At 40.1% G+C, this 14854-nt stretch overlaps 1 protein-coding gene across 15 annotated transcripts in view; it reads right to left on the bottom strand.

Moving 5' to 3' along the window:
• PRRC2C (proline rich coiled-coil 2C) overlaps nucleotides 1-14854 on the bottom strand; it is a 70589-nt gene that overhangs the window by 55174 nt on the left and 561 nt on the right. Inside the window, exon 1 of one of the 15 annotated variants that reach the window (XM_042029750.1) lies at nucleotides 22-219. The exons of the other annotated variants lie outside the window; for them this stretch is intronic. The gene's annotated coding sequence lies outside the window, so the exon portion shown is untranslated. Of the gene's footprint in view, nucleotides 1-21; nucleotides 220-14854 lie in introns of those variants that run through there. 15 annotated transcript variants of the gene reach the window in all.

Raw genomic sequence — 14854 nt, 5'->3', positions numbered from 1 at the left:
GACCATGGAAATTTCACTTACATAGGCATGATAACGTTCTCATCCTCCTCTGCCTTCTACTTCAATTTACAAGCCATGACTGAAAAGAAATTAAGATGGCAAATAACTTTGGGATGGTTCAGCTTCAGCGTAACTTGGGCCAGAAGCTATTCTATTACAATCCATGCAGACTGCTGCAAAGGGGACAATCTCCAGCCTTGTATGGGGCCACATATACATAGCTAAGAAATACATTCTCCCCTCACATAAAGACAGCAACTCCCAGATTCTTCTTCCAGATTAGTCAGCATTTGACTATTTCAACAGCAAGTGTTACACCAACAGTTAGTTACTCTTTGTGTCATCCAAAAATATGAAATATGGGATGGGAGCAGGGCGGCCCAACCCACCAAGCAGATCAGAGACTTGGGCTGAAAATTAAAACTCTGTATGAGTTGTTTGCACTTGAAAGAACGTGTGAGCATAGTGATTATAGTGTATGACTTGGTACAGTTATACGCTCACCTGAAACCTGGATTGCCACCCTGTGCTCCTATCTAGACTCAGCTTGATAAATGTGTCTGCCTGGATTCAGGTCTCCAGACAGGCTGAAAGCAGTAGTCTGGCCATGAATAATACCGATGGGCAAAGCTTGACATGTTGAATTGCAAATAAGTATCGGGGCAGCCTGGAGAGGGAATGGTTGTTTCAAATCTGCTCAGCTGATAACTCCAAAGATAAGCTTGCCTAAATTCATGTATCAGACTGGGTGGGTTTTTTCCTGTAAAGATATTTGAGTAGTGAGCTTTGGCTCCCAGTGAAACCTTGCAGCCCCAGTGTAGTTTTTTTTGGATAGATGAGGCATGGCCTAACAGCCACGTGTGTGACTGGAGTCTAGATCAGACATGAGGCTCTGCATCAGCCTTTTCTTCTATACGGAGACTCAAGTTTACCATAAGGTGTTCAGTAAAATGTCTGTGAAAGAACCTGGCAGACTCTGTCCCTTTGACTCCTCTGTTACTCTCTGCTCCCAGCCTCGGTATTTATCATAAAGAGTCCACCGCAATCATTCGGGAGTGTCGGAGAAGGCGCTGGGCAGATAAGTGCCAGGAGCACAGGGTGGCAATCCAGGTTTCAGGTGAGCGTATAACTGTACCAAGTCATACACTATAATCATTATGCTCACACGTTCTTTCAAGTGCAAACAACTCATACAGAGTTCTAATTTTCAGCCCAAGACTCATCCCAGCCAAGGAGTTTGTAAACAAGAAGTAGCTTCACAATGGTGAAAAGTCTAAAAGCTGGCAAACAAAACAAACAAACAAAAGACAACTTGGGTCATTTTTTTAACAAAAAAATTCTCAACACCAGCAAAGCCCTAACAATGCAGACAGAGCAGAAAGCAATTTGAGGTGGTTTAAGATAATCTTTGATCATATTTTCCAAAGCCTGCCCCTCTGGTAGAGATGAAACACGGAAAATCTTAATCATAACACTCTTTACAGAGCAAGACAGACTTCATACTTGGGCAGATCTTAACTGTAACAACCGTTCTTTCTAAAACGCTTGACAGCTTCAAGAACAGAAGACAGGGAACACATTCCCCAAAAATACCTTTTTATGTTAAATTTACAAAAATTAGTCTGCTCATTACTATTGAGCTCTATGCTTTTTATACTATTAAAACTCATAGTTTGACAAGTTTTTCCAAACTTATACTACACAGAAAAATAAACTGAGTATTTTACAATGATTAAAACTGCACGTTCCTTGGTAATCTGATTTGCACAAAATAAATAATTTCAATTAGGCAGGTCAATATATTCAGTAATATAATATATATATATATATTTAACTACATTTAGACCTGATACTGGTTGCCAAAGAAGATATTCTTGCAAAATTAAGACTTTAGACCAGGTACTCAAGCCAGGGATGACAAATCCTCCCTATGAAGAGCCCATGTGGCCTTCTACGAACATACCTGCCAAGTCACACATTAAACAAGCACTCAGTGCCATCTAACAACACACAGGCAGAGATAGTTGCACGATTTTGAGCCATGTAAAACTACCCAGCTCCAAACCTCTGCCTTTTCATTCAAGCTTTAGTTGTATATGCTGCATTCCCATACCTGGGCATTGCAATCACTCCCTCAGTAGAACCACCTACAAGGTGTTTCAACACAGGACACATTTAACTTGTGTATACAATACACTGGCAAGTACTTTCCTCCCCACGTGATTCTCAATTTGCCCAACATTTATATATTTTGTTATTATTAGTCAATTTTTTAGAAGTGAAGTGCTGCTGTGGACTAGGTTTAGGCTCTGTGCTGTGAATAACACAAGGCAGCTGTGTGCACCTCTGAAAACACACAAAAGATGTCAGAAGCACTTACCCAAGCTAAGTAAGCACAGTGACAGCCAACAGAAGGACAGGGAACAGTACAAGCCATAATGGCACTCGGCAGGGTTCACTGCACTATTAAGAAATTTAAGCAAGTCAGCTGTTCATTCTGACTGATTACACGCTACTATTACGCACAATTACAGAAAGCATAATGCTCCCAGGATTCTGGAGCAAACATTTACCTTTTAGCTGCCCTGCAATGTTATCAAATAAGTTAACTGACCTTCACCATGGCCTTAAGATTTTAGGGTTAAAATTATTACTGTAATTTCTGTACCAGATTATTTTTTCAGACTCCAACTGGTTGACTTATTTAGATTCTGCAAGGAACTCAGAAGCTTGTGTACAGAAAATAGCACACAAAGTAGCTGCCACAAATTCTAGATATCCTGGTCTCCCTTTGTACCCTCTCAGACATTTAGAGCTGGTACAAGAACAAACTGAATGCAGTATATTCCAGACTGCAAAAACATGTTTTTAAAGTAATAGTAAAACCCCCACACATCTCACACAGGCCTTTTCCACTAAGTTCCTAGCCCTCCTGATAATTTCAGAACTCATCTAAATGACTTGTTTAGAATTCCATGATACAATTTATTATGTCTGTGAACTTTGCACAGTGTTCCATCAGAGCCAACTGCAGACTCAAAAAGGTGTCACCTCTGCTTCAGAAAAAAGTCTTACATGATTAAACAAGGTAAAATATTACATGCTTTGAGGTCACTTTTGAGGACTGAAGGGTAAGAAGAATAAAACATTTAACAACTTAACTCAGAAACTCTTGTCTGACCAGATGACAAACTCTCTCAATCCATATTTTTACACACTGCATTTTTAAACCCCTACCTAGACAAAAAAAGTCTGAATTTTTTTACACAAGCCTAACATGTCAAGAGACTTCACCAGCAGTGTTACAGTTAGCTTTAATACAGTCCTTTCATCTTAAACCCCCACCCCTACTTAGCCTACAAGCACACAATCAGAACAGGTAGCCTGTACAGGAGTTTCCCAGGGCTTTGAAGTCTTAAAAACATTAAGCAAATACTGGAATAATTCTCACAATTCCTATTCAATGCAGCAAGGATATCTACTCCCTGTCACCTCTATCCCAAGGGCTGTACTTTGGCCAAACATGGAGAAAGATGAACTGGAATGACTTCAGGCAAAGAGCACCATCACTCAAGACTCAAACCAGCTGAAGATATCTCCTAGTACCTTGAACTCTCTCAGTGCCTCAAATGCCCATCTGTGAAGTGGGAAACATCACAAAAAATACTACATGGAAGTTTACTCATAACTGGGACACATTAGCACCTCTCTCAAACAGAAACCAAGAAACCAATCCAGGAAGAATTTTTGTACACTATTTTAAGCACACTGAAAGTGGTTAAAGGATAAAAACCATCATATACAAATCTGTTATTTGTATCCAGGCATAACTTCACTTTTCTAAGAATAGCTTTGTTTCTGGGATACTGAACAATGTGGTTCTGGTAAATCCTGGAACCAAATACAACTAAAAAAAACCCCCAAACCAACAACCCCCCCCCCCGGCCCCCCCAAAACAAACACAAAACTAAAAAAACCCCAAACAACAAAATTAAACGGTTTTTACCACATATTCAATAGGTGTTGGAGGCAGATGCTCCCAAATCACTGTTAGTAATTTCAAAAAAATTTCACTGCATGCAAAAATGTGGCATTAAAAATTTCAGACAGAAAGATTTAATTTCAACTGTAAGTCTGGCAGATTTAGATTCTAGAACTGAAGTTGCCTGCTACTGAAAAACCTGGGCATAATCTCCAGCTAGATACTAATTTTTGAAAAACAACTGTGTGATCTTCAGAAAAGACACCAGCTTAAATCAATTACAGAAATATAATGCAGATTTAAAACAAAGAAACAGAAGATACTGTAGTCAAAGTACTTGGAACCCAGGAAAGCCTTCTTCATGCTTTTTGTAACCCATTATCAAGGAACTCTATTTAAAATCACATTCCACAATACTGTGCAATTACTGAATATATGGGTCTTGGATGTGGTTTTGCACAGAGAAGGCTGCACACAAATAAATAATGGAGTTACAATTAAACATACTGACTTCACTTCTCTGACATGGATGTTTATAGACAATACACATCAACAACCTCTTATTGATGACCTTACAATTTCAACTTTGTAGTGCCCAAAGTACCACTCTGGGACCAACACTTTCAGCCAAATTTTTATTTACAAAAATGTAACAACAAAACAAATGAACGTTTTGGCCATTTAGCCCACTATTAAGAATTCTTAAGAACTTCAGCACTAGTCAGGTTAATATGACATGAAAATAAGCTTGGAGAACCTCAAGGAATGCTTGGGTAGCAAAGAAGTCTCTGTCAAATCTAAGTATCTAATAAAGCCTCTCAAGTCAGGATTTCCCTTCCCTCCAAGTGCCATTTGTAGCAAGGTTCATTATCAAGCAGATTCCTGCTAAGCAGGCTGAAAATTGCAGGAAAACTTTGGGAACTTCAAGCTTGTTTTTCATGTACCTCCATCACGGCTCTTCAAATCTTTAAAGAGTTCTGGGTAGATCTCACTACAATTCATTCTTGAACAAAATCTACACCAAGTTTTGTTTCCTTAGAAAGCATCACTAACACCTAGATTTTGGGCTCACTGGTTCTCAGCAGAGCTTGAAAGAGGGTACACAATGCACTGATTGCATTGACTCTATAGAATCCATGGAGACTGGAAGCAGAGTAGGAAAACTCTTTAATCACTACCTTCTTTGCACCCATCACCTCAGTGGGAGAACTGTAGGACAGGCACAACCTACAGAGGAGTTAATAGCCCCCAAATGGAAAAAAAATCAAAATTAGTTCTGCTCACTAGAACCAAGACAATCCATCCTGAGACAAAGCTGTAGCAAAGCAGGCTCTGCTAGTGCAATCATTCTTCAAATAACTTCTCTTTAAAGCCTAAGAAAGTCATTCCAAAACAGTACCGAGACTAAGTATGTCAGGTGGAAAACAGACCATGTCAGAAGACAGCCATTTTAGGGCATTATCCCACAGATGCATCTTTTAAAAATGGAGTTTGTGGATGCCAGAAATGAGCATCCACAAGTATGTCTGCATCCATTCTAACAGACATCCAACAACAGTCTAAATAGAGCTACTAAGCTAAGCAATGAAAAACAACCCAAATTAGCCACCCACAAAAAAAGTCTACACAGAAACTAACTTCACCACAAAGCATATATTACTTTGAACCAGCAATCTATGGAGAAAGCAAATCTGCTGCCTTAGAAAGCCTGCAAGGCAACTTGCTGAACTGATTTTTTTGGGAGAAATACTGATCACCTAAAACCTGGCTTGCCAACAGGAAAACCAGCAATGAACCACAACAGCTCAGGGGATTTTTGTTAGGAGCATTTTAAGACTAACATGGCACTAACCAAACTTTTAGGACACATACTGCAGGAAAAAAAAAAATCTCTCAGTTCTATTCATTTTTTTTCCCAGTGCTTTCTTGAGAAGAAAAAATAATTAAAAACCCCACAGATCCAACTACAGCAAACCTCAAATTTGCCTCTTTCCATAGATTTTAATATACATTTAACTATATGTGCATGAATATTTCACTGGACATGCACAGAAACCATAATCCTGCGGAACAGCCCTGCCAGAAGAAGCCTGGTCAGTAGAATCAATCAGAATCAGCATGACTTAAATGTGTCCATATAACAAGGGATTAAAAAGCCACAGACAGGTTAAACTCACACTGGCAATAAAATTGTCAAAAATGCATGGAATATTTTCATGTGTCCCACAGCTGCTTTCTTTCAGCTAAGATAATTTCTGATACTTGTACTGCTTATGAAATCTTCTCCTTTTTAAGCAACCTCAGGTAACTGAGAGATTACAGTTCCCTCCCCTCACAGGCAGAATGATGCCAGTGCAGCTATTTAAGAACTCGGGGGGGGATACAGGGCAGTTTTCATTTAATTTAGTCTAATATTTCTGCATATTTATATTCAGAGCATCAAATAAAGGCGTTCAATATTCTGACAGGTACTATCTAAATATCACCTACAACAATGCAGTTACCCAGGAATTCAGTGCTTTCAATGTTTGTCACTTTCTTCCATGTTTTACACCAATGGCCCGTATTTTGGTCTCCAGCTTTCTGGATAAGGGAAGCTGTTCACCAACACAGCTAACATTTACTTCTGCCTTTTACAAGGAAGTAAGGAGATAATGCAGAGATGCACTCAAGCATAAATACAGCTATTCTTAAAACCTTGAAATTAGTAAGCTCCTCCCTAAAAATATTCAGTTCTCAACTACTGCACATGCAGAAGATGTAATACTTCTGTCTGCTTTAGCTGTATAATTACTTTACTTTATAATTGCTGTTATTTGTATTTTAATGATAACTACAATTAAAATAAAAATTGATTTAAAAAAATATCAATTATCAAAGTGGAGTATCAAACTAGGTCAAGTTAATGAAGTCCCTTCAGTGAATTTGGTGTCTGGCAATTCTTTGAATTTACAGAGGTTAGATAATAAATAAAAATGGTACAAGTATCACCAGAGAGTTTTAACGAAAGCTCTTCTACTATTCTGAACTGAAAACCCAACATCTGCCACCTAAAACAGCAGCACTTTTAAGCAACTAAGACTCCTACAGAAATCCTCTCCCATACTTACTCGGGTAGTCAAGTACCTTGAAGAAGTGAAACACATGATGTCCACACTAAGCCTTGAGGATCAAATCCTTAGCCAAAAAAAAATTGATGACTGGCTTAAAACACGTAGATAGAAGTGACTTGAATTTGGCTTCTGAGTAAAGAAAACTTACTTTGGTAATTTTTCTCAAACTTCTTTGTAACATGAGGAGTAGTTCTTTAGGCTAACAGACGGATGCAACTGGCTTACATTCAAATACTAAAGAGAATGGACTTAAAGGCTGAAGCTGTGAACCTGATTGCACAGGCATCACAAAATCGTGAGAATCAGAAACCCTGGATGTGCCATTAGACCAAATGCACACTTGGGTTCAGCATTCCTGTCTACTGGAATGGTCCACTGATCCTGGTAGAAGCACACCAGCCTCAACACTCATCCAGCATATCTTATTCTGTATTTACAGTCACAGTTTTGTAAGGCTGCCTTTGTCCCAGAGAGCTTCCCACTGATGATGGAGGTGATGTGGAACCATGCTTAATGAAATAGTTCTCCACATGTCTGCTTGCAGACTCCAAAAGAAATGACCATCAGACTTGTCCAACAAGTTTCCAGTTCTTTTCAGAGCAATTCCCAGTTTGGGTTGAGGCACAGCAAGGCAGCAATGCAAAACAAATCTTATTTCTCGCTGACACATGAATAAAAAGCTCCCAGAGGCCGAAAAGACTACAAACTGTAGGCTATGAGAACACCACACCATGGAATATACTGACCAGGTAAATACAGCACAGCCTCCACTGGTACTGCAAATGTCCAGTTCATTTACTCATTTGTTCTATATGAACCAGACCAGTGGAGAGAAACTTAACACCACAACCACAGCTCAAGTGCAAATGAGGAGTAACTACCAGTAACTGTATTAGAAGCATTCCTTCAAGTGCCAGCCAGCCCATTTTCAAATTATCCAACTTTCTTTGCCAGAAAGGATTTTTCAAGACATTCCAGTAAAGAGACTGACAGTGAATGTCCCATCTAAGTCAGAACGAGCACTGCACAAAGCCGATGCACTAACCCAACACAGCTACTCTGGCCATGTGCTGATAATCCTTAGACACAGATTACAGTTTAGACGTTTCACTAGATTATCAAACATTTCAACTAAAAATGTATTCTTTTCTGAAAACCTAACATCCCAGATTTCTTCGCAGGTCACTCCTAGAGCAGGCTATTTTATTTCTTCTTAGCCTGACAATGACTTTACAAGTCTCTTCTGACTTCTTTGTCACTAAGCATTAAGCAAATTTTTTGCAAGACAGATTTTTGATTTTCCAGTTTCATGCAGTTGGTTAAGAAACTTTACAAATTGTGAATTTTTAATTGAGGCAGGAGTTTGGAAGTTCTGGAAGGAAGCCAGGACCAGAAAAAACCCCAAAAACAGTTTCTATAGAATTAATGAGAGCATCGTAATGATATGCATTTTCATTCTTTCTGGGAACAGAACAATGTAAGTGCTTTCACCCAATTAGCTTTTCAACTTGCAGATGCCAAATGAGACTTATTTTTAAGATTTGCAAAACCATTTATTAAAGAAATTTCCATTATTTGGAAGAATGAGAAAACTTCAAAGCTCACAAAATTGAATCACTGCCTATTTGAGCACAAGATAAGGGAATAAATTAAAGCAAAATCTTGCAGAAACAAGCTGTGTACCTGCTATCAAAGTACAGGATTCCAACAGCAGGTTGGTAGGTAGCACTCTTCTCTGAATACAGAAGGTTAACATGACCTGTCTTACCTGTCAGAAGTCTTTTTAACCAAAAAAATTACAGCTATTCACCAGGCTTCTTAACAGCTAATTTAGATCAGCTTATCCAGACCAGAGCAGCTCTCTGTAAAGGCATCTGTTAATGGTTAGGAACACAAACAGTCCCTTAAAAAATTACAAACACACTTAGCATACTGTCACAAGCACCACTGTTTCTTGCTCAACTGAATCACACTATCCAGCAGAAGCCTGAAAAGACAAAAATATCAGCAAACCCCTTCTTCCCACACCCAAAGTGACATACGGAGTGGCCTCCTTGGTGGCATCCTGAGTAGTGGCTGCTGTGTCAGGCTGAGAAAAGGGGGGTAAAAGACAAATCCACGGTGGGGCTACAGAAGCAGCCTGACAACTGCTGACACGTCTGACTCCAGTGCAGGCTGAGCCGGGCTCAGAATCTGCTCCTCTGCAGGTGCTGTCTGGGGGAAGTTACCAGAAACAGCTGAGGTGACCCGGAGTTGACTCCTGAAGTCGACTCCTGAAGTCAGTCCCAGTGATAAGTTGGTGCAAAATGCTTCCTCTTTTAGGAAGCTGATGAAAGAAAATCAGTAAGTACATGAAAACAGACCAGATTCCCGACAGATGAACAGAAGTTGCAGCCATTTACAGCCAATACCCATCTTTTCACTATGTCATTTTTCCCTTTCACTTTAATACTTACTCCAAAAGCCCCTACACTTTATTACAAAGCCTCATTGAACAGGTGGCGTATTTTCAACCCTTCCCACCCACCCCATGCAGACTTGGACAGTGGAAGAGGGCAGGACAGATTAAGAAAAAAAAGTTAAGCCACTCTTGCTGTGAATAATTCAAGGAATCTCAAAACTTCCATTTCCTGCTCCTTTACCACAATTTCCAAGCCCTACTGAAATAATTAATATTTCTTCACAGAGGAAGTGACACCTTTTTTCAGCATTCTTCCCAAGGAACCACAACTTTGAGCAGTGGATTTCCCTCCACATCATACTTTTTTGCATTTTTAAACTGCAAATAAGTAAAAATTCTTATACATAACTTGTTTTTCCAAAGCCCTTATTCCTAAGTTAATCCTTAAATAACAAATAATTACATCTGAGGTTTTATTTTGGAAATTTGTTAGAAGTTGCTTTGAAATAATGTTCAGGCAAGCTCCGCTGTTCATGAGCTCCTTGAGAATATTTTGACAGTGCACAAGAACCACTCTAGGGCTACATCCTTAACAACTTCCACTCTTTAGAACACGTGCCAAAACGAATCCCCTCTTTGCTAGCTTTTTTTCCCCAATTCTTTTCTGTTCATCTTCTCAACCTTTTTTTGTTGTTGAAGGGTCCAACCTGAAGATGGAAGCACTCAACAGTAGAAACCTACAGAACAAACAGTTTTGTACAGACTTGTACAACCCCACCATTATTAAAAAAAAAAAGTTCAGAACAGTTACTCTAATCAGTTATGTAATGAATTAAGCTATTTGTCACCACGTTCAAAACTTCTCACCTTGCCTGAATTCTTTGCTGCCTGTTACTCCTACCATATTCCTAACCTGACTCATGTGCATCAAAAATAATTTCTTCTCTGTATTAAAGAGATGTTATAGCGTATTTTGAAGGCTTTTAAGATACTCCCACCATGATAGTGAGAGCCAGGGTTGCCAAATGCACCAGCTTGTAACACACTGACAGCACCAGTAAAAAAATTTCACTCAGTGCATACAAAGGTGGTGGAATTTGCTCCTCCGTCTGGTCCAGCTTGGAGAGAGCTCAGAGCTGCTCACGGTCTCTTCTACCTGCTGCCCATTATCTCTGGATCTCTGGCTACATGCTTTTCCCTGTGACTCACTAATTTCTTGGAACAGACACATCTCCTTGTTCACTAAAGAATGCTCAGCATGTAAGAGATGCAGCTGCCAACACCACACCGACAACAGCTCTGGACCACACTGGTTTATTACAGTAAGGGTTGACTTCAGCCCACTGCTTTAGACTGGATTTGACCATGCCTTGTTACAAAAAAGGGAAAAAAAAAAGATGAGAAGCTAAATTAGAAAAGCCTTATCAGCATACCCAGATTTATGCATCTGTCTTTCAGCACTACAGAATCCATTTTCCGTGGAAGTTAACTTGCATCTGCCAAATGGCTGCAGACGAAGTTTAACATCTTCACTTGCTCTTGATTCTCTGTTTATTCTGCTTAGAAAAAAAAAAATCCCACACGTCCCTTGACACTTTGCTTTCAACATGCAGTAAATAATTCAGGCTCAATACGTTATCAAAATACTTATCAAGGAACTGTTTGTTATCCAAAGCTATGTGTGTCCTACAAAGCTCTGTCCATGCTGATAGCTTCATCTGTGGCATGAAAAATATCTCCTAACCAAGGTGACTCCAGCAAAGTAACCACTCAGAAATGCCACAAGCCAAAGGCAAGCTTTTTTCACTAAAATACATCTTTCTTATTTACAAACACTGGCAAGAGAAAATGTTCTTGATCCTTTTCATTAGAGGACTTCTGCTGTGCACCTATATACAAAGCACAGACTATCCTAAACACGACTAAAAACAAGCCCTGTAAATACAATATTTATTCTTTTTCAAAATGAAAGCACCAATTCATTGATATTAAGACAGAGGTCCTCCAGAGGAATATCTGGTGAGGCTGAAACAGAAGTCCTAAAGGAATATCAAGTCTTTAACTGGAGGAAATTACTGGCTTCTCAAACAAAAAAATGTTGCTGCACTTCCACCTTAGCTGAAGGTTCAAATCAGTTAAAGTACATCCTAAATCATTACTCCTGCAAACATTCCTTAAAATTATGACCATAGATTTAAACTGTAAGTTCAAATTTATAAACAATAAAATTTAGGAACAGTCACATGCTTAAGAAATATGAATTTTAAACCAAGGTATAGCTGTTTACATGATTTCATCAGGACAGCCTGAAAAGGGCTGCTTTTCTAAGCAGAGGAAGTTTGATTTGCTAACTTAAGCAAGACGTTCAGCAAAAAATGGGCAGCCTAGTCATTGCTAAACTACAATTTTATAGCCCAACTAAGTAAAATCGAGTAAGGCTGCCATTTCACTTAGGAATCAGCTGTACACTGATTTAAATTGGTATTTAAGAGACCCCTCTTCTCTCAGTTATCCAGGACTGGGTGATGCCCCAGTTCTTCAGGCAGTACTTGTGCCTTTGTTGTACCTGAATATAAAGTGCAGTCCTTCCTGTCTCTGATGCTAGAAGACCCTGAAAATGAAGCCCATGTTATTTTCAAATACATATCAGTTAAAATTTATCACTATCATACTTCAGACTAAAGACATGTAATGTTGATTCTGCACTCCAATTTTACCGTTAATCAAGACAGTGTCAGATAATTTAAACCATGAACAATGTGAATGTTAAACAGTTTCTCCCTTTAGTATGTGTTTGCAATCTGTAACAGACGAGCTCGTTAGCATTTACTTAGAATGTTATGTAATGGCTGAGGTATTTGTAATAAAAACAGTCTATTTTTGTTAGCCTGCTCTTCATAGACATAAAAGCTGTCTTCATCTGATTTTTATTAGGACTTCATCTTCCTCTGCTCTTGATGCATTTTTTTAGACTCCTGTGCACTCCATTTTCATTTCACTGATACTCAGAGTATTATTTTCTCCCACCTCCTCACACCAATTTCAGCTTTTATTTTTACACTGCTTTCATCCGTAAGCTTCTACTAGGTTTTGTAAAACCCAGACCCAAAAACCAATGAGAGCATGAAGCTGAGCAAAGGAAAAATTTCCTACAGAAGATGAACTGGTTCTACCAGTAAATCACCACTGGCAGTCCCGTCATTACAAGCCCAACATCCATCCTCAACTAGTGGGAAGGTGGTGCATTTTCAGGGCGGAGTTTCTCCCCCTCAAACCCTCTACTACTCCATGAGCCTTTGAAGATGTCCAACTCCTCCTGCAGCAGAAGGAAGGGGAGCGTTTTTCCTTCTCTCACATCCCCAGTCCACTACACAAGGGTGTGTTCCTCTGCAAGAGCACACTGTGCAAGGCTTTAATTCTTCTGCAAGATTTTTATCTCATCATTTTATCCACACCACCCCTTATATGGTATTTAGTCGACACTTTCTACCCTCTCTCCGTTCTCACATCCCTTCCATTCCTTAGCCTGGAAAACGGTCTGGAACAGAGGGCTTGTACTCCCAGTACCGTAGGATACCTGGCTGAAGTGAACCCCATACAACATAATCGCTGCTTTGACTTACATTCTTTCTCTTAATTGCCACCCAGCATTCATTCAGACAGCCCCAAACCCACACAGGAGTTCCCTTCTGAATTGCATCATCTTTCCCTTGCTCACTGGGGCCTGTTTCACTTTCCCTAGCACACTCCAGGATGTGGGGAAACAGGACCTATGGAAGATGCACCCTATAAATCTGTAGCTTTGGAGCAGGAGTCCAAGCTAAAACTGGAGACTGATGTAACTGTTCTGCTCTACTAAAAACTAGGGTTCCGATTATGGAAAGTCTAAATGAGAACAAAGTTGTTATTATAAATTACTACTAAACTGCCAAGACAGAGAATATTTATATTAGCAAGACTCACAGAAGCAACTGTATGTTAATTTATACATATCTCATGGGCTATTATTTACAAAACCCAAGAACTTCATACAAGGAACATATCCACACACCAAGGCAGAGTTTTAGGTGGCAGAGGCCTCAATCCTGGTCTCCAAGCAGTGGCCTAGGAGAGAACCAAGCTTTCACTTCAGTTTAAAGAGCCACCTCTCAAGCCCACATCACCAAACCACCTTTCCACGGAACATTGATCCAGTTCAAGTAACTCCCAAATCTTTGAGATTCTTTAGTCCCAAGAAAACAGTTGCAGAATTACATCGAAACACCACAAAATTAATGAAGAAAAATTCTTTAGACTACATAATTAAAAAAAAACTTGACAGCCACATACAGCTCCCGCCAGCCAGTATTTAAGGTCAATTCTTTTGTTTCTCATACATGGACAAATGAGATCATGTCCTGTTTCCTGCCCCTTCGAAAGCAGTTTCTTGTCTGAGCAGAGCTCTTTAAGATGAGACACCAAGCAGGCCTGGTGCCTTGTTGCACAATAAATAAAACTACTAAAAATTACAGTCCTGTTCCTTCACTTTGAAATACCGCTAATTTCCAGTAATGTAGCTATCCAACCCTAGTAATCAGGGCAACAAGGAAAAATGGTCCTTCCTCGAACATATAGACTTCAAGACCTTCCACCAAAGAACATATTTACAGAACACCCACGTGAAACACAAAAAGTAAAGAAAAACTGCAATGTTCATTCAATGCCCAGCCCTATGCTCTCATGCATGGGCCCAGAAAGAGGGCCCGAACTGGAAATTAAATGGGCCACTTTCAGCCTCAAAATTTTCAATCCCTGCATCCCTGGGTGATGCATCCCATCACCCACTGCATTCTGCCCACTGCAGACCAAGTGCCTAAATTTCAGCCGTGTCATCTCACAATCCTTTAAGCGCTATCAATGAGAACACCCCTGGCTCTGACCACCCCACCCCTACAAATCCTGGGCCTGGGAGCACAAACAATGCCTTCCTTTACTCAGTCCTACATCAAACCACCCAAGAACCGCCTTTTACTGTAGGCCAAGAGTGAAAGAGCCGCGGATGCGTATTTCAGACTTGGAAACCAAGGCGCCTTGCCTCCAGCACCCCGCAAGAAAAGGCTGCTCTCCCCCCGCGTTTCTGCAGGCAGAATCACAGCCACAAAGTAAGCGCAAATGCACGCAGCAGTCGGCGGGTTTCTCGAGGAATCTCCACAGGAGCAAAAAAGGGAGGGAGAGAAAGAGAGATGAAAAAAAGGAGGGGAAGACCGCGAGCCGTTAGATAAAGGGGGGGAAATGGGGGGCAAAAAGGAGGGAGGGAGACGGAAGCAGCACCCCCGCAGGAGCAGTCCCAGCACAGCCGCCCCTCCCGCCGCCCCCAGG

The sequence above is a fragment of the Corvus kubaryi genome, unplaced genomic scaffold (assembly GCF_017639235.1).
Source record: "Corvus kubaryi isolate FWS band 111438036 unplaced genomic scaffold, C.kubaryi_AGA036_p1.0 37334, whole genome shotgun sequence".
Lineage (NCBI taxonomy): Eukaryota > Metazoa > Chordata > Aves > Passeriformes > Corvidae > Corvus > Corvus kubaryi.
This window is presented reverse-complemented; position numbering and strand designations above follow the sequence as displayed.